The sequence below is a fragment of the Lycorma delicatula genome, chromosome 6 (assembly GCF_047948215.1).
Source record: "Lycorma delicatula isolate Av1 chromosome 6, ASM4794821v1, whole genome shotgun sequence".
In the NCBI taxonomy this organism is placed as follows: domain Eukaryota; kingdom Metazoa; phylum Arthropoda; class Insecta; order Hemiptera; family Fulgoridae; genus Lycorma; species Lycorma delicatula.
Window position 1 is genome coordinate 160,036,590 of NC_134460.1, and position 26,971 is coordinate 160,063,560.

The 26,971-nt window shown below is 32.0% G+C and overlaps 1 pseudogene; it reads left to right on the forward strand.

The window, feature by feature from the left end:
- Positions 1-10,675: 10,675 nt before the first annotated feature.
- LOC142327147 (U4 spliceosomal RNA) lies at positions 10,676-10,828 on the forward strand (annotated as a pseudogene).
- Positions 10,829-26,971: the final 16,143 nt, after the last annotated feature.

Here is a 26,971-nt window from a genome sequence, read left to right on the forward strand (position 1 = left end):
CAATTTTGTATTATCTCAATTTTTTCTGTAACTTTTTTTTTTTTTTTTTTTTTTAACCTCCGGGACCACCGTTAGGTATTACTTCAGAAGGTGACATGAATGATTTGTAGCTAATGTGAAAATGCCTGACCGGGATTCGAATCCGAGACCTCCGGATGAAAAGCAGAGACGCTATCTCTCGCACCACGGAGGCCGGCTCTCTATAAGGATTATTAACGTGTATCCTCACTTTCATTTTAATGATATAGATCATTTACCTCCTATTAATTATATCATTAAATCGTAATGGTACGGGCCTATCAACGACCTTGTACCATTAATTTCTACAAAAAGATGATAAACACACAAGTAACAACTTACCTTTTTACTGGTCTGAAATTTTTTTTTTTCTTTATCGCTCCTTTCTTGCCAGAGCGATTTAGCGCATACTTCTATTATGCGACCTGTAATAAAAAAAAACAGTAATGGTAGAATTCTTGTATAATAGGAAGTCCTAATAAATTTTACTTACTTAATATAATAAAATTAAATTCTATTCTCTTTCAAAGATCAAAAGGTAGTTATTGTAAAAATGATTTATTCTTAGAATTCTCAAATGGTTTCAAAAAAAAATTTATTCTACGATCTACGATAATGCCAAGCATATGAAAAGTCGGTTTACATTCGTACGAACATTGTTAAATATTTCCGGGAAAGTATACATCTAATTGAATGGTATGTTTGTTTTTTTGTTTTGTCTATTCGTAATGACTACAATGATAAAACATAATACCTTACGGAAAGAAACTTAGTTGAATGTGTAGTACAAAAAAATTTATAACAGATAATTTATGGAATACCATTCCACGTTGTGCGTCAACTGAGGTTTCTAAACATAAGTAATTTTATACCATATATATATATGGTATTCCATATATATATGAATGGTATTCCATAAATTATCTGTTATAAATTTGTTTGTACAACACATTCAACTAAGTTTCTTTCCGTAAGGTATTATGTTTTATCATCATATATATATATATATATATATATATAGAGAGAAACTATATACTCTATATATATAAACTAAACTCTAAACTCTATATATATATATAGAGAGAGAAATATATATAGAGAGAGAGAGAGAGAGAGAGTGAGAAACAATTTTTTGTTTTTCATAATTTTTTTTGTAGTTAACTTTTTTTTTAGTTTACTTTTGCATTTTGTTCCTTTTATCGTTTTTACTCTCCCGTTTAGTTAGCGCTACAGCTTTAGAAGGGTAAGTATTATAATCGATCCAATTTGGTCACATGCGGTGTTTACCGGATCTTGAAGTTTTGACAACTAAGGAACCCCAAAAAACCCCAAAACTGGATGAAAATTTTCCGGATATTAATGTTCGTATGTATGTTTGTATGTGTGTATTCGGTGTCGGCCTCTAAATCACCTTACATCTTTAGAACTGCTGGACCGATTTTACCAAAATTTGGTCAGATAACTTCTATATATGGGGCATTGATGCCATTAAATTTCCAACTTAAAAGATCAAGAAAATGAAGGTGTAGAGCTAAATCACCTTCAGTATCTAGAGATTTTGTCTAATTAAAGTCTTAAATTTCTTAGGCTTATTTGTAAATTAAAAAAAAAAAATATTTCCAACAAAAATTTTTCCTAAATCGCACCCCCACCAAAAAAAAAAAAAAATGCTCTAAACTACTACTATGTTCTGACGTTACAGGTGAGCTTTAGAATTAAAGAAATGAATAATGTTTTAAGGGTAAAATGTAACCTGGATGGATCTCACTCAAACCGCCTGGTTGACTCGGTGCCTGGTGGGTTAAGTCGCGGCTGTACCAGTCTGCCGACCGTACAAGCGAAATTTGTTTTATGTAGGTAGTCATATTACATAAGTAATTAGTAAGTACTACATTAGTAGCGGCACTAACTAAACTAATGTAATGTAATGTGTTGGTACAACTGGCGACGGTGGTAGAACGTCGTTGCTAGTACCACCACACCGGCGTGAATTAAATACGGTATACGCACGCGCTTTAGTTAGAATAATTGAATTAAATAAACGAAAACATATTATAATAAAATTCTAAAAACTTAATTTAAAAATAATTTTACTTTAAATTATTAAAAAATATTTCAATAAATTAAAACATTTTAAATAGAATGATGAATATTGTCGCTTGTTAGCGGCTCGAATAGGATATTGAGATTGACAATTTATGATGTTTATATAATTACAATTTATTAGATAAAGAACAGAAGTAAAAAAGAGATAATCAATAACAATGTCACAATAGTAATAACAGTATTGTTATATGTCCACAAACGGCATAAATTCGACCTTTGACCCCAACATCAGAAAACTGAAACGTTCTAGGGAGACCGCAATTACTTCCTGTTTTTAGTTTAATTTTCACGCTGAAAGTGCATTCACTGCAAAATACATAGTAAAAGAAGGGAATGAAGTGACCCAAAAAATTACAACAAAGAATCAATCAATTTTGTCAAGGGTTTTTTTTTCATGGGATTATTCGAAAACATTAAAAAACGTGCTACTTTCAATGATGAATGTGTGTTCACCTTAAATTTACATGTTTAAACAGTTAATTTACTGAAAAATTGGTAGTAAAACATATGATTTAATTGCAAACACCATGATTAATTGATGATTAAGGTCATCATTACTTTCAGAGAAATTGGGTGTTGTGCATTTTTTATTTTTTATAGTTGCGATAGCTAATGATTAGAGCTGATATTATTTTATTTATATACATAAAAGACGGGATTTCTCAGATATTTCTTTTATATAAAAGAAAAAGGGCGTGTCTCGAAACGGTGCGTCCTAGGCCAATTCTTTTGCGATATTGAAAGGCTTCAGTCACAGGGTACTTTGCGATCTTCTGGAATGATAGCTCCTAGTCAAATACGTCTATCGGCCACCGTTCTTGAGATATTAGCGCGAGCGAAATTCGCATATGTCAATTCACCTCAAACCCGCTTCTAACTATGAATTTTTGGTAGTTGAGTTGTATAAAAATTTAAAACAACTAATCAATCTTTTTTTATAATAAATATTTTTCATATATTAGATTGCAAACAATTATATTCATATCTCCACATTTGTATAAAGAAATTTACAATTCTAATCAGATTATACGTATCGCAGAAGAATTATATAAAAAATGCTTAAATAAGAAAACAATAAGTGTATCTAAAAGACTGTTACGAATTATGACATTTTTATATTTAAACGTTTTATTAGGTTTAGATCTCGAAAGTGTAACGTTACATATTACCAAATGGAATACGTTGCGGTGCCTTTTGTAATAAAGCATTTATCGACTGGAATTTGTAAGCAAATTTCTAAAATTGCTTTTTCTAAAATGTATCGAGAAAATATATTTTTATCTCTAATTAAGCTGTTAAAAGATAAAGATTACGAACAGTTATTTGACAGAATTTTACATTTATATAGTAATATAAAATATAAGATATATACAAACAATATATTGAATGATAGTACAAACCCCAGTGATATTTCATTATTTGCAGACAGCAATCAATATCGGTAAAATTGATATTTATTCGTAAAAATATCAATTATCCTTTTCATATTAAACAAAATAATAATTTTAAATTGGTCGTATATAAAAATCAAAGTGATAACAGTATTATTGTTTTCGATTTATTAGGGTTAAATAAAATTCCGATGCATGAATATTTTTGGGATGAAAGACTTCCAAGTATATGATAGATATAGTAAACGTTTGTCATTCGTACGACAGTATTTCATTAAATCGTATATTATCTTCAGTTGTGCAATTTAATCGTTTTTATTCAAATAATAATAAAATCATATGAAAACAAAAAAGGTTTATGTAATGGTACGTGTTTTAAAAAAATTAGTAAATACAAATCAGTAGATACAGATAAATACAAATATCTAAAAAACACAGGAAAGTCCAGATAAAAGACTCTAGAAAACAAATTATGTTGCAAATGAATTGCAATAAAAAAATAAATTTTTGAAAACGTTGTAACATGATCAATACCGCATAGGTGTATTGTTTACATATTTTAATTGATAATTATTATACTGTATTTAAATATTTTAACACATCGATCCATTGTAACCAATAATATATTTGAATAAAAATAAATTATATATATATAGTTAATGATCTATATACAATCAGATGTGAATGAAATTAATCAATCTAAAGATTTTTATATTCGTATATAAAGTTGTTGATGTTCTGTATGTATTAAATGTAGATTTATAAATTATCTCACAATTGATATAGTAATTCTAGCCGAGAGTAAAAAGGATTTAGAAGAAACAATGAACGACATAGATGACGTCCTACGCAAGAACTATCGCGTGAAAATAAACAAGAACAAACCAAAAGTAATGAAATGTAGTAGAAATAACAAAGATGGACCACTGAATGTGAAAATAGGAGGAGAAAAGATTATGGAGGTAGAAGAATTTTGTTATTTGGGAAGTAGAATTACTAAAGATGAACTAAGCAGGAGCGATATAAAATGCCGAATAGCACAAGCGAAACGAGCCTTCAGTAAGAAATGTAATTTGTTTACATCAAAAATTAATTTAAATGTCAGGAAAAGATTTTTGAAAGCGTATGTTTGGAGTGTCGCTTTATATGGAAGTGAAACTTGGACGATCGGAGTAACTGAGAAGAAAAGATTAGAAGCTTTTGAAATGCGGTGCTATAGGAGAATGTTAAAAATCAGACGGGTGGATAAAGTGACAAATGAAGAGGTATTGCGGCAAATAGATGAAGAAAGAAGCGTTTAAAAAAATATAGTTAAAAGAAGAGACAGACTTATAGGCCACATACTAAGGCATCCTGGAATAGTCGCTTTAATATTGGAAGGACAGGTAGAAGGGAAAAATTGTGTAGGCAGGCCACGTTTGGAATATGTAAAACAAATTGTTGGGGATGTAGGATATAGAGGGTATACTGACATGAAACGACTAGCACTAGATAGGGAATCTTGGAGAGCTGTATTAAACCAGTCAAATGACTGAAGACAAAAAAAAAAAAAAAATCTCACAATTGCATCGTGACTGAAAAAAAAAAAAAAAGATCTAGTTGAAATAACAAAATTTTTATTTTTTAAATAGACACTTTTTTGCTTACTTAGTCCGAGTAACTAGAACTGACATGAAAACACATCTAATATAAATATGGTGAACAATTGTAATGATCATATTGTATTCCTATTATCATTCATTAACACACAACTAAGGTCAAATAATTTTCACTCTACATGTTATGTAGCTGGTGTAGCAGAACTGATTAAGGCGACAAAAACCGCATCCCGTAATCAACTGGTTTGAAATCCAGATAATTTTTTTTTTATTCTTTATTGTATGCAAAATGCAGATAAGTAATAATTTCTTATAAACATACATACCGGTAACAATTTTAGTTGTTTCGTCTTATTGTCAATTTTAATCTCATTAAAACCCGAGCTGCAGATTCTTGCGTCGGTTTTATTACTGTAAAAGTCAATTAATTCGTTTTATTCTTTTCTTTATTAAAATGCCATTAAACGCTTTCCCAGCATTTTGACATAATTTTGTAGTGTTAAAAACCCCGTATTTGTATTGATAATTAGCTTAAAATCGGTGAAAATACAATATGAATAATCTTTATTTGTTCGTAACATACATCGATTAATATTCTACTGCGCATGCGTAGAAAAACTGTTGTAATATCTTCTAAACCAATGTATAAAAAACAACAACTTATTATTAATGATTGACTGCTGTTGTAGGGAATCTCCTGACGCCATAGACAGTCTGTAGTATGTTAAAACTATGAAATACATTTATAACAAACTATGAATTTTGATGTAGAAGTTGTTTAATCGATTAATTTACTGTATTTTTCGGCTTTATATGAAATTATTTTAGTATCGAAAATCTGAAGGAACATATACAATAAAAGAATAATTGAAAAATTATGTAACACCCCGATTTTACTGAAAGTGATGATGATCGCCGATTGATGCAGAACATCATCATAGTTTTTCTTAAATTTACAAGATGAAGGAGTAGATTTATTGAAAAATTCATACTGAAAAGTGGTTTTGGTGAATTGACACGAGCGAATTTAGCTCGCGCTAGTATTTCGAGAACGGTGGCCGCTAGACGCATGGGACTAGGACCTATCGTTTCGGGTGATTGCAAGTCCCCATAAAAAAATCTCGTTAAAAATGACCTAGGACCCACCGTTTTTGAGATACGCCCTTTTTATTTAATGAAAGATACGTCTGAGATATCCCGTTTCTTATGTATAATATAAATAAAATAACATCAGCTGTCAATCATTAGCTATCACGACTATAAAAAATTAAAATCCACAGCACCCGCTGTCTCTGAAAGTAATGAAGAGTGATTGATGCAGAATATCTTTATAAATTTATAGCATTTACTGAGTAGCTGTTAGATTATAATAACCAACATTGATTTTGAAGTTTGAACCATAAATAATGATAATTCTATACATTAAATAATGATCAAGATATAACATACATATCGGTGAAAGTAATTATGACCAGATCATCATAAATTTAAAATTATTCATTTAATTAATTTGCAGTTAAAACATGTTTTATTATGAATTTTTGAGTAAATAAACTGTTTCAATATGTAAATTTAACGTGGACCCTCATTCGTCATTGAAATTAGCTGTTCTTTAATATATTCGATTAAAACCGTGAAAAGAGGCGTTCAGGTTTAATAGCCAATTCCATTGTTGTAATTTTGAGGTCATCTCAAAACCCGTGTTTTGCTATGAATTTTGCAGTAAATCCACTCTTTCAGGGTGAAAATTGAACTACAAACAAAGTATAATCGTGGAAAACACACTTTCAAATTGTGCATCAAATTGGTTCTAAGGGTCAAAGGTTAAAGCGGCTATTGAACCTGGACATATATTTACTATATATTACTATATTTATAAATATTACTATATTTATAAATAACAGTTAATTATTGTAATTGGTCCTAAATTATATTTATTGTTAACTAGTAAATGGCTGAGGCGGACTGGAATATGTCAAAAGCCGAAGTTTCGAAGATGACCTCCGGTAAAGCCCATAACGGCTCGGAACTGATGAGGTGGCGGAGGATGTCTTCCCCTACAGGTTCAGGATGGTCCTTGGTTATTGAATTCACTGCTGACAATTCGATTTCGCAGATCTTGAAGAGTAGCAGGCTTAATTGGAAAACCAGCAGGGTTGTTCTGGTGGTTAACTCGTCATCGCAAATCACCTGATTTCGAAGTCTAGAGCTGTAAGGTTCAAATCCTACCAAAGGCCAGAATAACGTATTTACGTTTTTGAATACTAGATTATGGATACCGGTGTTCTTTGGTGGTTGGGATTCAATTAACCACACACTCAGGAACGGTCGACCCGAGAATGTACAGGACTACAGTTCATTTACATTCATAAATATCACCCGTATTCATTCTCTGAAGCAATACATTACTGTAGGTTTGGAGGCTAAACAGATAAAAACAGATAATAATCCTGAACTAAAAGGTTACGTATATATACAGGTTCTTTCACGGGAACCGGATGTTTTTGAAGTGGGTTGTACTCGGGCGTTCGTGGCAAGAGGGGCACGTGGCTGGTATCTGACGTTTTCTTTGTTCATAGCATTTACATTTTAGTCGTTGAGATGGAGCCGTGGACGCTAGACCAACGCCTTTACGCGTATGACAGTTTTGTGCGAAATGACGAATCCGTAACTGCTGTTCAGCGAGATTTCCGCCGTCAGTTTAATATCCATCGTAATGCAAGTGTCCCTTCTCGTAACACAATATTGCGACGGGTAAACAACCTTCGATCAAGCGGTTCAATATTGAAGAAAAACCCACCGGGTCCCCGACGAACGGGTAGCACTCCGGATAACATCGAACGAGTAAGGGAAGCCATTGTCAGAAGCCCACGCCGCTCTATTCAGAGGCATTCAGCAGCGCTTCAAATGAGCACAAGTACGGTAAGACGAATTCTGCATACAGACTTGCATTTTCCATCCTTACAAGATAGCCGTCGTGCAGCAGTTAAACGAGCAAGATTTCACGCAGCGATTACAATATTGTCGACAAATGCTTACCGTTTTTGAAGAAAATGAAAATTTGTTATCGTTAATGAGTGACGAAGTCCATTTTCATCTGAATGGCTTCGTCAACAAACAGAATTGCCGGTATCGGACAGAAAGAAACCCGCATCAGCTTCACGAGAGACCACTTCATAGCCCAAAGGTGACCGTCTGGTGTGCAATAGGAAAGGTCGGTGTTATTGGACCGTATTTTTTTGAAGAAAATGACGCTGCCGTAACTGTAACAGCTGATCGTTACATTGCGATGTTGAATACGTTTTTCATCCCTGAGTTACGAAACCGGGGAATCGATTTTCAAAATGTGTAATTCCAACAGTATGGAGCTACAGCGCACACAGCGAGGGCAACGATGGCTGTTCTCCGTAACTTGTTTCCGGGACGGATCGACATTGCTTGGTCCCCTCGGTCCCCCGACTTGTGTAGTTGTGATATTTTTTCTGTGGGGGGTTTCTGAAATCGCGTGTGTACGGCGGCAATAAACCGCGTACATTGGAGGATCTAAAGATCGCAATTCGTCATCACGTCACCCAGATTGATGTAGACATGCTGCATAGAATCGAGGCCGGTTACCGTGAAAGGCTACAACAATGTATTGCCCAAAATGGACATCACTTGCCGGACATAATTTTTTGTTCATGAGTAAGTAACAAATGCTTTGATTTAACAAGTGTTTCAGTACCGATGAAACTTTTTTAAAGTAAATGTTCAATATTTTATGATTATTTATAAACATCCGGTTCCCGTGAATGACTCTGTATTTGTTGTTTATATTCTAATGTCGACATATTACAAAACAGAATTGTAAACTAGTGTTGCAGTCTAAAGTAATAAAAAATATTATTACATTTGCTATTTAAAAATTAAATTACCTATTTAAAAATTAAAGAGAATAACATTTCATTTAATACAACGTAATAATATTAAAAATGCCAAACTTATAAAAACAAAATTTATAAAACGTACCAATAATACACACGTGTAATGACACGCTTATATGAAAAAAAAAGAAGTTTTAATTTAATATTATATTATATTATAATACAATACAAATACGATAGGACAGGCTACACTTTAATATCAGCGCAGCACTTTCTATTTAAATGACATGTAACCAATGTGATATTTAATAACTAAAGGTCCGATGATTAATATACACGAGGTAATTGTTTTAAATGGACTTTTATTCAAAATCAGTAAAAGATCTTTAATAATTAAAAATAAGTTATCGTTTTCATTTTTACATAACATATTTATTTTTCAAACCTAATGAATTATCCAATTTTAAAGGGTTGTAAATGGGTAAAACCCCTCAATTACAAAATAGTTTATTTTATCATAGTTTGAGACAATCTAATGTTTTGGTACGTTTCATAAGAAAACTACTTATTGTAATGGGTGCCATGATTCGACTTCGGTAAACTTTCGACATATCTTCGCGTTTTACAAACCCAGACCCCAAAACCACCGTCAGCTCAAAGGTTTTATATATATATACATATACACACATACATAAGATTTTCATTTATTATTTTTTTTAACTTTCTCGCGGACACGTTATTACTGCCTTAATTTTGCGCCAACAATTTTCAATTTTTTCCTTAAAAATACCTTGTCCAAAAATCTCGGTCGAGTTCGTTAACGACTAAAATCGGATTATGAAAATGTGGGGGGCTTTTTCGAAAAAAACAAAATATCGCCATAAACTTTTTATTAAGTAAAATATGGAATTCGTTTAAAATTATTACTATTCTTTTTATAATGGCTTAAAACGTATGTAAGCAAACTTTTTTGATATCACCAACCATTGACCCAGGGAGTAGAGAAATTGGGGTTTTGAAGACAGAAAATTCTTATCTCCCTTAAGAGGCATAGTATCGCATCGGTTTAAAGTGGTCGTTAGTTCTCTAAACATTGCCTAAAACTTTTGTCTGTAACAATTTTTGGTATGACCACCCTTACAGCAACGGATGACCAAAATTTTACTGGAACCGTATGATTGGCTTGTCGTTGCTAAACACGTGAAACATTTTTCACATGCAACTATTGTCGTATTTAGTAAATTTGAAGTTTTTCTTAAGTTTAAGGTGGAAATCTTTTTCATCCCCTACTTTTTTTTTCCCCTACTCTCCCCGACCGGATATCCAATTAAGTATACTCAGTCGGGGAGAGTGTCCTTTTACTCTCAAAGGAGGCGTCCCCCACCCGCCGGCTATACGTCCGGCACGGCAGGTTGCCCTCCCCGGTCCCGGATCTTTTGTTCTACATTGCCTGCCTCTAATCCCCCGCTTTAGAGCCAAGGTCCGGCTATGCCGTCCCCCAGCGCCTCAGCAGGGAACCGGGACTCGGTCTTTACGCCTTTGGCCTCTAATCGACAGCGCCGACCCCACAAAGAGCCTAGGCTCCCGCAGGGACGACCCCGCCGACCGGGACTTGGTATTTTATTTTAACCCAAACTCAAACTCCCCTGGAGTTCACCCCCTTCTCAGGTACCCGCACACCAAGGCGTACTGGCCCTCCATTTTTGCGCAGTGGCGATATCGTAACCAGTGAAGTTCATCTGAGGTGCGATTATTGCTAGTTGAAAACTTTTTCATCCCCTACTTAGCGTCGGTGAACTCAACCTCCGCCTTCCGGCGTGCCGAAAGGGATTTTTGTATGTTATGCTGTTAATATTACGTTAACAAAAATTATTATAGTTATAAACTATTACATAAAACTACAATTATTACGGTTTTTCAATATTATTTAAGAAAGATAATCATATATTTGTTATTATAAGTATCTTATTAAGAATAAAGTTAATAAAAAAAAATTCTAAACACACACACACCAAATCACCTGTTTTTTAAATAATTTAAAAAATTATTTTTTATTTTAGTTATTTATTATTATTATTAATTATTATTATTATTAATTAATTATTATTATAATTTATTGCTTTGATCGATATAATGTTGAACTTTAAGTGTATTTATAACAAAAGACAGAATATGTTTCATACCGAAGGTTATCATGTAACCGCAATATTAACGCGCATTTCATATATTGTGTGTACCCGTGAATTGGACCGCGTTACGTTTCATTCTGCTGATTCCTTGCAGTAATACTAGTTACGGTTAGGTCTGAATATAACAGTTACGTCGGCTTAATCTCTACCGTTCTGCTTTACATTTAGCCATAATAATCTGTATAAAAGCCTACCCTTACTGTGTACCTCTGTTATTGTATTTCCCAAAGGCGTTACGGTTACTTTATAACAACTTCGATATGATTCATCCACCATTACTTTTATAAACAGACGTTCGTGCTTACAGAGATGAACAATTACAGTTCGTTTTCTTTTTTTTTTTTTAGTTACTTATAGAGTTACGTGTTTGAACTTTAATTATAGGCTTCAGCTTTGATAATTTTTTCATCGACATAAATTCTTGTCATTTTCACGTTTACATCGATTTTTCTGGTTCCTTTCTTAATTTTTAATCCGATATAATAATTTCCTATAATGAAATCTTTTAGTTCAAGGGAATTGATTTTGCAACAGACTCAGAATACTAACTTTATCAGAAACGTCAAACAACATAACCGACTAAGTTGAAATTATTAACAGTAAAACTGTGGCGTAAAGCAGGATACATTTAAGTCTTCGATTCTTAAAAACAATTGCTCATTAATTACAGCCATATACCGTTAGCAGGATTGTATTATTGCTACAAAAATGTAGCTTTTGAGGAAAAAAAAAAAAATGACATTAGTTCAGTTCTTGATTTGAGTACACATTTATTTGTATGTCCTATTTCTTCTTTCTTTTTCTTGTTTAGCCCCCGGGAATACCGTTCAGGTATTACGTCAGAGGGTATGTACGAATGTAAATGAGGTGTAGTCTTGTACAGTTTCAGTTCGACCGTTCCTAAGACGTTTGGTTTTATTGAAATCCGACCACCAAAGTACACCGGTATCCACGATCTAGTATTCAGATCCGTATAAAAATAACCGACTTTACTATAACGTGAACGCTGGAACTCTCGACTTCCTAATCGGGTGATTTGGGATGACGCGTTCACCACTAGAACAACCTGGTCGGTCTGTAAGTCCTATTTACTTGATTAAATTATAACTTTTACAAAAGAAAAAACTACTAGCGTTTAATTTATATATTTTAAACATAACTTTATTCTTACACCGATCTACGATATTCACTTAGTAAATTTCACATTTACTTCACTCATACTTAATTTATAATACAAATATACAACAAATTAACGACATTCTGTTCTACTTTTCAATTTCAAGGTGAGTACAAAGGAGAAGTCCACATGTTGAATAGCACTTTGAATACTTCCGGAAAGAACAAATTTCTGCGAATGGATGCTGTTTCTTTGTATAAGGTTTTTCGTGAAAAAAAAATTTAGAAGAAATTTCTAATTCTTTTAATCTTTAAATTAGATACCTTCAATTTAAAACCAAATGTGCACTTGAATTTTTGGTGGTAATAGTACCAGTTTTTTTTTTTTTGTCTTCAGTCATTTGACTGGTTTGATGCAGCTCTCCAAGATTCCCTATCTAGTGCTAGTCGTTTCATTTCAGTACACCCTCTACATCCTACATCCCTAACAATTTGTTTTACATATTCCAAACGTGGCCTGCCTACACAATTTTTCCTTCTACCTGTCCTTCCAATAACAAAGCGACTATTCCAGGATGCCTTAGTATGTGGCCTATAAGTGTGTCTCTTCTTTTAACTATATTTTTCCAAACGCTTCTTTCTTCATCTATTTGCCGCAATACCTCTTCATTTGTCACTTTATCCACCCATCTGATTTTTAACATTCTCCTATAGCACCGCATTTCAAAAGCTTCTAATCTTTTCTTCTCGGATACTCCGATCGTCCAAGTTTCACTTCCATATAAAGCGACACTCCAAACATACACTTTCAAAAATCTTTTCCTGACATTTAAATTAATTTTTGATGTAAACAAATTATATTTCTTACTGAAGGCTCGTTTAGCTTGTGCTACTCGGCATTTTATATCGCTCCTGCTTCGTCCATCTTTATTAATTCTACTTCCCAAATAACAAAATTCTTCTACCTCCATAATCTTTTCTCCTCCTATTTTCACATTCAGTGGTCCATCTTTGTTATTTCTACTACATTTCATTACTTTTATTTTGTTCTTGTTTATTTTCATGCGATAGTTCTTGCGTAGATTCTTCTGCTGATTTAATAATTTCCTTTTTAACATTCTCCCATTCTTCTTCTACATTCTCTACCTTATCTTTTTTACTCAACCTTTTGCGATGTCCTCCTCAAAAATCTTCTTTACCTCCTCTTCCTCAAAGCTTCTCTAAATTCCACCGATTCATCTGACACCTTTTCTTCAGGTTTTAAAACCCCAATCTACATTTCATTATCACCAAATTGTGGTCGCTATCAATGTCTGCTCCAGGGTAAGTTTTGCAGTCAACGAGTTGATTTCTAAATCTTTGCTTAACCATGATATAATCTATCTGATACTTTGCAGTATCGCCTGGCTTTTTCCAAGTGTATATTCTTCTATTATGAATTTTAAATCGGGTGTTGGCAATTACTAAATTATACTTCGTTCAAAACTCTATAAGTCGGTCCCCTCTTTCATTCCTTTTGCCCAGCCCGTATTCACCCACTATATTTCCTTCCCTGCCTTTTACAATGCTTGCATTCCAATCTCCAACTATTATTAAATTTTCATCTCCTTTTACGTGTGTAATTGCTTCATCAATCTCTTCGTATACACACTCTACCTCATCATCATCATGGGCGCTTGTAGGCATATAGACGTTAACAATCGTTGTCGGTTTAGGTTTCGATTTTATCCTTATTACAACGGTTCTATCGCTATGCGTTTTGAAATATTCTACTCTCTTCCCTATCTTCTTGTTCTTTATGAAACCTACTCCTGCCTGCCCATTATTTGAAGCTGAGTTAGTTACTCTAAAATCACCTGACCAAAAGTCGCCTTCCTCTTCCCACCGAACCTCACAATAGTACCCGTTACTCATGTCAAACTACCTGTAAATAAAAAACGGTAAAAATATAGTAATTTTTGACCTGTATTCGTGATAGTGAACGGGAAATTACGGATTTTGTTACAACTACAAATTTCAAAGTTATTGTAAACTTTGGTGCGTTGAAACAAATAAATAGCTTATAGTGTTTTGGTCCGATGGAATTTTTTTTTGATACATTTATTCGTTAAAGAGGTGATTTAGTTTCTGAATACTCTGGACTTGCTCTACAAGAATTGACGTAATTAACCGGGTCACACTGGAGTAAGGTAATTTTCTTTTTTCTTTTTTTAATAAAAGTGTTTCATAATAGGTCTCAGAATCAATGTATTAGTCTATACGTAATTTACCATTTCATTTTAACAAATTAGGCTAGTTTTAGTAAGTAATACGTAATTATTTTGAAATTTATATAATGATAAAATCAACGTCATTAAAAAATTTGGCGTTAAAGAAGACGATAATATAAAAATAAATTTTTTATTACGATCGATACAAAATAAATTATGTCGATTGTGTCAGGATAGAATAGATATGATAATTTATCAAAAACTATAAAAAAGGAAACAATATCACCATTTGTCGAGATGGCTCGAGAGAGACTGGAGACTTCATACAGTAGCATCCCAAAATACCAAATTAATTATAAATTAAAAATAGATTAAAGTTCGTATTAATTTTTTTTAAAAATATAAACACATGAAGTAGTAGTAAAGTAAATACTTAAAGATAGTCGATATTAAAAAAGCAAATAAATAACAGTTCAGAAGGTGATAATGAAAATTATTTTAGCACGTATTTACGTACATGTCGAACGGAGTGCGGATTACTCAGGGTTTCGATTTTTTAATTATTTTTATTATTATTTAAAAGTATAGTAAGTATTGTAGAAGTATTACGAAGAATAAATGAAGATAGAAAAATATTGACGGCTATCACAAGGAGGAAAAAAAATTGGTTCGGGCATTTAGTTAGGGAAAAGGAATAACAAATACGGCTCTTGAAAGCTTCGTTGAAGGTCAAAAAAGTAGAGGAAGGAAGAGGCTAAAGTTAATAAAAGACAAAAGTGTAGTGAAGGTTATACGATAAGAAGAAAAGAAAAGCGCGGGACAGAAATAAATGGAGACAATAGTGATGCCAGGGTCTTGCCGATAAGCAGCACACCGCATCATGATGATATTTAAAAATTCATCGAGAGAATAATACTGTTTTTGTAAAAAAATCTTTTAACATAAATAAATCGGAAGAAGAATATAAAGGTATAAAAAGGTTTGTCAATTCATTAAAAAAGGCAACGGAAGGATAATGAGAGTCTTTCTCGTAAACGAAAATATCGTGTTGGATATTGAAAAAAAGTCGGTGGATATTGTTATATTTAAAGAATAAGTGAATATTCATACAAAAAGCACATTTATAATTTTTAAATTTTCAAATTAATTTACGTGAAAAAATTATTAATATTAAACTAACACACGTTTATTATTTTCAAAGAATGTTCATCCGAAAATTTTTATGTTACCCTTCTTAGAGAAAATATTGTTTACGATTAATAATTATTAACAGAAATATATTTAATAAATATATAATTTTTAGAAATAACAATTAAATTAGTTATCTAATATAAAGAAATAGGCTGTCGTCGATCCAACGGCGACCAGCCATTAGTATTTTTGCGGCATACCGCGAGGTCTTTAGTGCGGCTGCAGTCGTTGGGGATTTTTCTCCGGTTTTGTTAAGGGCCCAAATGCTCTTTCGGGTATACAATGGGAATGCCTAAAGCTAAAGCCAGGGATATAATGTTGAGAAACTGGCAAGATATCTGGAACGCTTCGCCTACCGGGAATGGACTCGGCGTATTATATATAATATTGATTTACGGGTAAAACGTAGCTTCGGGGAGTTGGGGTTCTACCTCTCCCAGCTACTAACAGGGCACGGAGAGTTTGAAGGATACCTGTGTCGATTTGGAAAGCTTGCTACCTCTGCCTGCAGGTATTTCAAGTTACCGGATACACCCGAGCATACCATCTATAAATGTTATAGACGGGATGGTGTTAGACAGGAGCTTGGATTAGTCTGGATACTTCGTAGAGGACCGTGGACTACATGTTGTCCAGTAGGGTGGTACGGGATGATGTTGAGAAGCTTCCTTCAAGAATACTAATGAAAAAACCCGTGATGCTTGGGAATTGGATCGTGAGTAGCTGTGGCTGTATGACGTGTATGGATGTAGGGGGTAAAGATTAGCCTGTCATGGAATCGCCGTCCGTCCGAGGTTGTTTGGATGGGCAGCGGCGAAGAAGTGCGGGGATATTGGATCCCTTGCGTCTTCCTGCTGAATAGCGATTTTTTGAGGATTACATTTAGATCTACACTCGTGGGCAGACTGGAATGGCTGTTCTTACTGCAGTAGGTAAATCAAATAACAGAAGATCCAACCGGCGGCCTGACCTGCCATGACGGACGTTATTCCGGTAGGTGGGGATTGAGTTAAAGGAAATGCCCCTGCGTAGCGCAATACTTTTCTGTTGATCCTGCGCAGGGGTGTACGAAAGAAAAAAAAACAGCCAAGCTTTGACGGGTATTAATTTTTAACGGTTTTAATAAGTTACTTTTCGTATTAAGAAGCGGCCGTGTTTCCGTACCTTGTGATGCATTGCTTGATAAAATTTAAAAAGATTTATTATTTTCTAAATAATATGACAATTAAACTTCATTACACATTTGACAAGTTTCATGTTTATGAAACTTTTGACGCAAAAATTTGTTTCGGCAAAATTTTTTAGTACTACGTTGGGGGAATTCAGATCAAGTTTAGCTTTTATGTGCGTATGTTACCAAGAATTCAACTTTTACCTACATTAAACGTCATTTATCCCGAGTGAGCACTTTTTACATGATTTTTTATTATTTTTTTATTTTAACCTCCGGGATCACCGTTAGATATTACTTCAGAGAATGAAATGATTGCTTTGTAGCGTGTGAAAATGGCACGCCTGACCGGAATTCGAACTCGGGACCTCCGGATGAAAAGCCGAGACTCTACCGTTCGCGCCACGGAGGCCGGTAGAGGTTTTCTTTCCTGGGCAGTGATAAAGAAGTTTTAGGCCAGGTGTTTTTGTTTCACCGGGGAGTGCTAATATTTTACATATTTTTTAATAGTGTTTTTAGATTTTTTTACAATAGTTGCATGTTTTGTGTCTTAACATTTTAGTTTATTTTGATTTTATTTTAAAATTACTACTTTAAGTTTTTATTTTGTTTTAATTTTTGTTATTCTATTTGGTTTTGTATTTATATTTCATGGATTATTTTCCGGGCGTTTTTATATAATTTTTAATTGTGGATTTTTAAAGTTTAGTTTTTTTGAAACGTATACATACATCGTGTTCGGGCAATGATAAAGCCGAAGCGTTTTTCGCCCAGAAAAAAGACAAATAAAAAAAAACAACTTCTCTTTTGCTCATTTTCGTTTCACGATAACGGTTAACTGATAGTATACATGCGCAGAACCTGGAGAGTAGTAGCACACATGCGCAGTAGGTTTTTGGATGAACATCCAAGTAGTAGTCGATCAATCAACGTAACGCTTCGAACACCGTCGTGTTCGAAAACTCATGTAAATATTTAAACATCGTACTAATAAAAAGTATAAAATAAAAAAAGGTTTTAAAAACATGCTTTTAAAAAATTGAAAAAATCGATTACCCGGTCAACATAAATAGAAGTAATTTTGTTTTCAATAAAATATATGTATAAAGTTGTATATTTTCGGAAGACCACAATGAAAATCATGAGGCGCGCTTTCTTCTTCGATATAGATTATAGGCCTTTGCGGCATAGAGCGGTTCTTTCTTGGCCGAAAATCGAGTTATTTAAACGTTTTTATTCATACTTAGGTCCAAAAAAAATTTAATCGCTTACATAGGTAATTTAAGTACGTTGAAGACTCTCAAAGGTTTTCACTATCAATTTATGATTGGCTGTTATCAATTGAAGATGTAGTGAGTTTTTTTTTAGTGATTGGCCTGTGATTCTGGGTGGAATCGATGACTCTAAAGTTTCATATTATTATTATCTTTATTTTTGTTTATTTTTCTTTCAATTTTATCTAGGATTAATTTCATTTTCAATTTTATCACTGTATTATTGTTGTATCGTATTTATGGTTCTCAATATGTACGTATAATCTTGTCACTAGCTAAAATTTTAGTACGGCAAGACTTGTATCGTTTAATTACTTTTTAAAACCATTTGGAAATCTACACTTGACCATTATTCAATAAACGGGTAGTTTATTTTGCTCGTTGAAAAGTAATGGATGGTAACCTCCAATACAGCAGTAGAGGGTACCTAGTTCCACAAGACTATGTAATAATTGTTTACTTTTGTTATTATTTATTGTTTGGTTGTATGTCTATTAAGCTTATGTCTTAAGAATTTATAACTGTAAATAATTTTATTTTCATTTGTAATCTGTTTATTTTGTGGTATAAAGATTATTATTATTATGTCTACATAAATTCTTTAGATGTGACAAAAATGTTGGAAACAAAATGAAAATGATAGCTTCAATGCTTCAATATAAAATCTGTAGTAAATCTCTTTGGATAAACTAGTTAAGGTGCAAAATAAAACTGAGGTCGCGCCCCGTGCTGTTCATTGTAGTCTTGAAAAAAAAAAACATTTATACGTATTATTTTGTTGAAAATAAGATTATCTACTATAAATGGTTACCGGGTAATCCATTTTTTAAAGCACGTTTTTAAATATGTTTGTTTTTATTATTATTTAAAAACGGTTAAGAATATTTTAAAAATAACATGATTTTCTTTAAAATAAGTCAGTTTACTCTTTTTTTATATTTAATGATAGGCGTTACATAAATACAAATTAAAATTTAGTATAAAAAGAAGACGTCAGGATATTTTATTCCGAAAAGTATTTGTAAACGTCCACAGGTGTATACTATGGTTAAAAGGAATAATCGAAAGAGGTGCTGGTAGATTGTGAACGAGACAGAAGTAAAATAAAAAGAGAATATATTATATATAAAACAGCACAATGTCTTATTTCCTTCAACCACATTGATGTCTCAAAGAATATAACTCTATAGCCTTAAGGTAAAGAAAAATAAATTAAAAAAAAAACTTCACCTGCGTTAAGCGGTCGTATTTAAAATGTTGAACAGAGGAAAACGAATAAGTAGATTCTAAAATTGCGGTATATACGAGTCAAGAATAATTTTACCTTGTATATTTTTTATTTATCAACTTTTTTTTATTAAAATGAAATGAAAAAACAATTTCGTTAAGGACCGTTCTTAAATTACGTATCTGTAACGTTATTTTCTTTCTTATAAACGCCCTGCGTCATTTTTAACCGCGTTTCAGTTTACATCAGAATTTAATTTAACGTTTTGGTTGATATCATCCGAAAATCTATTATCGTGTAAACATTTTAAGTTTCTCATTAAATAAAAAGTTAAAAAATTCTTCTACGAGTTTTTAATCTTTTATGATCAACATCGATTAAAAAAAGTAACATTTTTCTTTTTAAATTTGTTTTTTAACGGGATATTTATTAAATATTAAAAATAGTTATGATTATTTTTAATTTTATAAATATTTTTATGAGAAATAAATAACTGCAGTTAACGAAAGGAAAGTTAACTTTATTTAAGGCTAGTGGAACCTATGCCCACCGGGTTGGTCTAGCGGTGAACGCATCTTCCCAAATCAGCCGATTTGGAAGTCGAGAGTGCTAACGTTCAAGTCCTAGTAAAGGCAGTTACTTTTATACGGACTTCAATACTAGATTGTGGATTCCGGTGGTCTTTGGTGGTTGTGTTTCAATTAACCACACATCTCAGGAATGATCGAACTGACACTGCGATCGACTACACTTCATTTACACTCATTCATATCATTCTATTTATCCTCTGAAGTATTATTTGAACGGTAATTACTGGAAGGTAAACAGAAAAAAAAAAGACTAGTGGTAATGTAATGCTTCGCTACTGCTAAATATTGAATGTATGAATTAAATAAATTTTTTATTATTTTTGACAAATTATTTACGAAAGTAATAAAATATACATTTTAATTCAAAATTAATTGTATTTAAATTAAATAAATCAAAATCATAAAAATATTGATGTGGACACCACATAATTTCCTTGTACACCTATTAAATTACATATACACATTTTTTTTTAAATGAAAAGTACATACAATTTTATTTCATTAATAACTTCTGATATTTTTTAATTTTTTTTTATTGTTATTATTGAATTTTTTAACGTAAAAGTTTTTTTTACAATCAGAGGTTAACAATTATTTATAAATCAATATATTTAAATAATATAAAAAATTAAAAAAAAAAAGGAGATGAAGTCTGATTCGAACCGATGTGTATTTCCGTTGTAAGATCTAAATATTTCCTTATTTAAAATTTTATTTGGCTATAACTCTTAAACCAATGAAAATAAGTATCACTTATGATATGTCGTTGAAAAGCTCTCAATGAGGGAAGATTATTACTGCAGTTAAGAAAAAGTCCAAAATCCAAATTTTTTTAGATCACTTTTGATTCCATTCGACTGAACCAAAAGCGTCCATGTTTTGGATTTTTGGTTTTTTTTGGACACTTTTGGTTCAGTCGATCAAAGGCAATCAAAAGGGGAAATGTACAACAAGATGTTACAACAGTCCTAAATCCAAAATTTCGACATCCTACGGCTAATCATTCTTGAGTTATGCGAGATATATATGTACATACAGGTAACAATCCGAAACTAGTCAAAATGGATTCAGGGATGGTGAAAATGGATATTTCCGTTGAAACCTGAAAACCGAAATTTTTCGCGATAATAATACTTCCTTTACTTCGTAGAAGGACGTAAAAAAAATGCATAAAGGAAAAACCTAAGATCTTTTACTTAATTTAATGTCATTGTATATATCGAAAGATATCATTTATATCGAATGTCATTGTCTTTATCGATCGTTGTCTATGACTTACTTCGATAGTTATTTAATGTATATTTTATATATTATGGAACTAATAACAAAAAAATCCTAATAAAAATAAAATAACATCCTAATAAGAAAATCTTAATGAAGTTTTAATTCGAATAAACTTTTATTCGGATTTGAATACTAAATCGTGGAAAACGGTATTCTTTGGTGGTTTTTTCTTTTTTTCACGTCACCCCTCTGTCGGACCTACATTTAAATATAACTCGGCAAATGGGAGTGTCCTTAACTCTAACGATCCTTCCCCCTATCGGCTGTATGTCCGGCATGACGGGTCGGATCGCCGATCTGATCTTTTTTTATTATGCCCACTCAAATGGGGGTACACCATTGTCGGTATCCCCCACCGGTTTCGGGTCTTTTCTTTTCAGTCCCTTATTCTTTTCCCCCTCTTGGGTCCTTAGGGCTCCGTAGTAACTTAGAGAATCCGGAGTTCCCCGCGCTTCCTCACCATCACCACTGCATGCGAGCACAGACGAACGACGGCTCCACGAGAGGCTGTCCTTCACCCCCTCGCTCCATGGTCCTTCCCTCGCGTTATACCGTCAAATTAATTGTTAATTGTCTCAAATTATATATAAACAATGCTTTCCTACCGATGAAGCATTGTTTATATAATGTTCTGTAGCGTGACCGGTCCAAATCGCTCTTTACATTCGTGCTTTTCTTGTATCCACCTGCGACAGTAGAAGACGTGTTCTAGCGTATCGTTATCGCCAATTCTTTGGTGGTCGGTTTCGATTAACGACACATGAGTAGTCGACCTGAGTTTGTTCAACATTATAAATTTACCGGTACAGTTACATTAAAATGTTAAGTAGCTAATGACTTCAATTGTGGATGCGATTCTATAATCGCATCCATTAATCGCATACCATTAATACTTATATCTATATAAGTATTAACGGTAAGTTTAACGTTACTAACTTGGATAGCTATCATTATTATTTCTCCTTAATGGTTTATAGTTATAATTTAGAGTGTATTTATAGTTTGGTATTATAATTACGGTATATTTTAACAATTTATAGTTATTATAATCTAATAGTTATAACGATCCAGAAATGTTTACTTTTATTATTACGGATGGTCATTATTAAATAAGTTACTAACATTAAATGTTGCATTGATATTTATCAATCGATGTATCCGATCCTTTTAATTAGTGTAATGCGTTTTAATTAATTGTAAATTTAATACTGTATATAAATTTCATGCTTCAAGGCTTATAATTGTAAGTTGTTGGAAGTTTCTACTACGGTAAACAAATAATAAAAACAAACTGCAAATATATAATAATAAGTGATTACTCCCACCGGCAAACAAGGGTTGTTTTGTCCTTCTGCCGGTCGGTCGGTGCCGATTAACTGTTGTTTATAATTTAGTTTAATATATGTTTTATGTATTTATGTTTATTTCCTTTGTATTATTATTATTATTATTATTATATATTTGTATGTTATTTTACTTTGTGTATTTGTATTAAACGTTTGATATTTAATGAATAAATAAATATACTACAAAGAATTAAAATGATTTTAAAAACACAATAAAAATAAGTTTAGCTTTGATTACTGAAAAAATAGTTTTTTACAAGGTGAAGATGCGAGTTAAGAATTTTAATCATCTTCAGGGTGTTTTTAATTTGTATATCTTCTCGTGAGTGTGAATATATGTATACATGTGTATATTTCATTACTTTTTTGTATACAGAGTACTCCAGAAGGTCTAGGACAAATTTCAAAGACTAATTCAGGACAGAAATAAACAAAGAATTCATTCAACAAATGCCCTATCTCGCTTCATTTTCCCTTTTCCGTAAGGTTTTGTGTTTTGTTTTTTTTTTTGTAACATGTCTGTCCAAAAATGAGTGTAAAGTGTTTTCGGTGTATGTATGTTTGTTTCAATGCAGCAGCTTAAAAGCTGAACCGATTACACACACACAGGCGCGCGCGGGGAACTATTCGCCGAATTTCATGAAGTGATTCAGGACTCTATAATGGGGAAAAAAAATTCATATCGACATGAGTCCTATTTTGCTTCGTTTTCCTTGGACGCCATTTTATAATTTTCAACAAAAAATTGTTTCCCACGAATGAGAAAACCTACTCTGATTAAATGTGGCAATTCGAAAACTAGCGTCTCATTCTACAAAATAAAAAATTTTAAAATGCCACCTTCAAATATTTCAAAATGGCGGCCATCATAATTTTTTAATCTTCAGTATCTTTGTAATTATTTGATAAAATTTTTACTTATTACAAATTCGATTAAGCATTTAATTTTGAACAAAATCACACCTCATTTGTAAAAATCCGTTGAAAAACAATCGAGTTATTGCAGACAATTAACCCGACAATACGCTTGCACACTGTAATACAAGCTCATCATTTTTTGCCTGTTTTTATTACCTCTACTAAATGTAATAAAAATTAATAATATTAAGTTTAATTAATTAAGAACCGAGAACTAAATATAATCATTAAATAAAGGATTTCGTTCCTAAGAGAATAAATGAAGCTACCCCAACTCCAATTTTATTAATTAATACTTAAGAAAAAAGAAAAGGATCAAACAGATAAAGTAAAACTATTTGAGAACTAAATACAACCGTTAAATATAGTAAATTTTTAAAGGAAATTTTAAATAAAGGAAATTTATTAAAGGATTTTTTTTATTTTAATTAATTACGTCATTTTGGCGTCTTGAATCAAGTCTTGAAGTTCGGCGAACACGTCTCGTTATATACGTGTGTATATATATATATATATATATATATATATATATATATATATATATACATATACATGCAGGGAGCCCTAACAGTAAAGGGAGAAACTTTAAGAACTAAAATATTAAAAAAAAAAAAAAATGTTATCTCATATCCCATATTTATTTATTTTATTTTATTTTATTTATTTAACCAGCAAATACATCGAGTTAAATTTAAGTATACAAAGATATACGAAACAAACAAACTCAACCTGTAGAGGTAATCTGAGTAACCTGTACGTAGTTCTGGTATCTTATAGCTAAATAACAATCGATAGTTAAAGTAATCTTATTATTAAATTCACCTTTTCCCCTTTATCACCCACAATTCATTTAAATATGTGTATATAATTAATTACAAATGTAACAATTTCATATCACTCGAATTATAAATTTATTATGTTCTAGTCCTCATCCGATTTACCACTTTGGTTTTAATACTTTTTACTGACTAGTTGATATTTTTCAGCTCAGTAGGCAGTTGGTTGAAATATTTCACAGCAATGTACTCGTTATTTCGTGTAGATGAAGTCTTATTGATTCTTGGAATTATTATGCTTTTATTTCTCGTTTTGCTGTTTGATTGTAGAAATTTATTTCTTAAATCATTGTAATTGTGAATAACCGATTCAATAATGAAATATTCTGTTACGTTTAAAGGCACTATTGCGGTTTGATTATTGTCTTTAAAAATAATTTAAACATTCTCTTCTGTAATGAGATCAAGGTGAATGATTACTCTTATGGTAATCGCATTACCATAAGAGCCTCCCCACGCTACGATAACATATGTAGCAATACTATGGAATAAAGCGTAGTAGATTGCTATTAATTGTTTGGTATCCGTCAAATAAATTATTTTCTTAAAAATAAACAGCAGATATCTGACTCTGCGCTTCAGATTTTGCACTTGATGTTCCCATTTTAATCTACTATCGATTATTATTCCCAAGTATTTGGTTTTCTCAATTCTGTCAATAGATTGTTCTTTAATTCGCACATCAATGACATCAGGAACACTGTCGCAATACGCTCCAAGAGCTATACAAACAGTCTTTTTGATATTTAAAGAAAGCTTTTTGTTGATTACTTACTTTACTTGTTTTTTCTAAGTAGTTATTCATGTTTGCTTGGGCTTGAATCCAGCTTGGACCGGTACAATTAACCACCGTGTCATCCGCCTAGGATATAATGTTATTGTCTGGAATGATTTTTAATACATCATTTATATAAACTAGAAATAATAGTGGTCCCAAGATAGTTCTTGCGGGACTCCAGTTGTTATTGATAATTCACCGCATTTGCGGTCCGTGATCTTTACTATTTGACTTCTATTTGATAAGTAATCGTTCAATAGTTTTAATGCTTCACCTCTGATTCCACAAAACTCAAGTTTATCTAGAAGTATTGAACGGTTAACCGTGTCAAACGCCTTTGACAAGTCAAGGAATGTTGCTATTGTCGGTATGGAAGCATCAATGTTATAGCAGATGTATTTTGTTATGCGCGCTAAGGCATGACCCTTACCTTCGATAAACCCAAATTGATTATCTTAGATTATATTATGCTTCTTGAAAAATTTCGAAAATCTGGCACGTATAACTACATATATAATTACAGGTATTTTAATAATTAATAAAGTTGGTGTTTGGGGTAGCTTCATCTATTCTCTTAGGAAGGAAATTATTTTAATTTTTTCCTCCAGTAAATGTATTAAAAATTATTAGTAATTAACCATATTAGTAAATAAATAAAAATTAATGCTCATTTTGGTGCCCTGAATTAATTCTTGAAGTTCGGCGAACACGTCGCGGAACACTCCGGGAGGTAGAATATATATATATGAAGCTCTGAAAATAAAAACAGGAAGTCTCAGAACTTGTTTTACTGGTTAAAATAATAAAAATCGCAGCTCATATAAGTATAGGTCTGGAAACGTTTTGTTTTCTAATTACGGCTAGCGATTTCCCCCGGATATCAGTTCTTCTAACAAAAAGAAGACCTACTGTAATTTTTTGACCCAAATTAAGCAGTAAAGTTAGCGGTTTTTAATGTAATTTGAGCATTGAAATATGATAAAACAGGTTCCAGAACTGTAAATGTAGTGGTTTTAAAGATATTTGACGTAAAACGCAAAATTTCGTATCGTAAAAAATGTTTTTTTTTTTTTTGGTTTGTAATACAGTAGCTTTGTTAAATAACTAATATATGCGAAACATTTGGTAAGAGAATTTGTAGAGAATTTAGTTCTGAGAAAATTAATGTAAATATAATCAATAAAAAGTAAATATAAACTTACAAAAATCGGTTTCTATTGAAGAAAAATAGACAGAAAATCGTATTATTCTGTACATAATAAACATTATTCTTAATATAGCAAACAAATAAATAAAATACATGAAATGGTAATAGTTAACAGAACAATAAATCTCAAATACAGTAACCGATTGAGATTTCCTGCTTTACAATGTACACAGCACTCAACCCGACGTAAAATATATCCGGTGGCTATTTCCGTATATCTATTTATTTCGAATGTTTTATTTTATTTTTGTATCAGATTAATTTACAGTTTATTTTCATCCGATTTTATTTATCATCTGACCGTATACGACCTAAAAATTAGTTTTTACATAAATTCCTCTGAACGTTTTACGTCATATTTGACAAACAAGTACAGTAACTATTTCTGTTTTAAACACATAAGGAAATAATACATTGTATATTTTAACGTCTTTATTTAAAAAAAAAAAAATTGAAAAATATTTGTGTTGTACATTGTATTATAACGGATGTAAATAATCGTCAAAAAAGTATTAATTTAAAACGAAAATAATAGTATCAATATATATAAAATATATCAAAACTATATATTTTTATATATAATTATAGATCTGGGGTTTTGTGTATAGGGAAATGTAATTTTTGGTACCGGCTTCCTAAGCCTGCGGCTGCAAATGT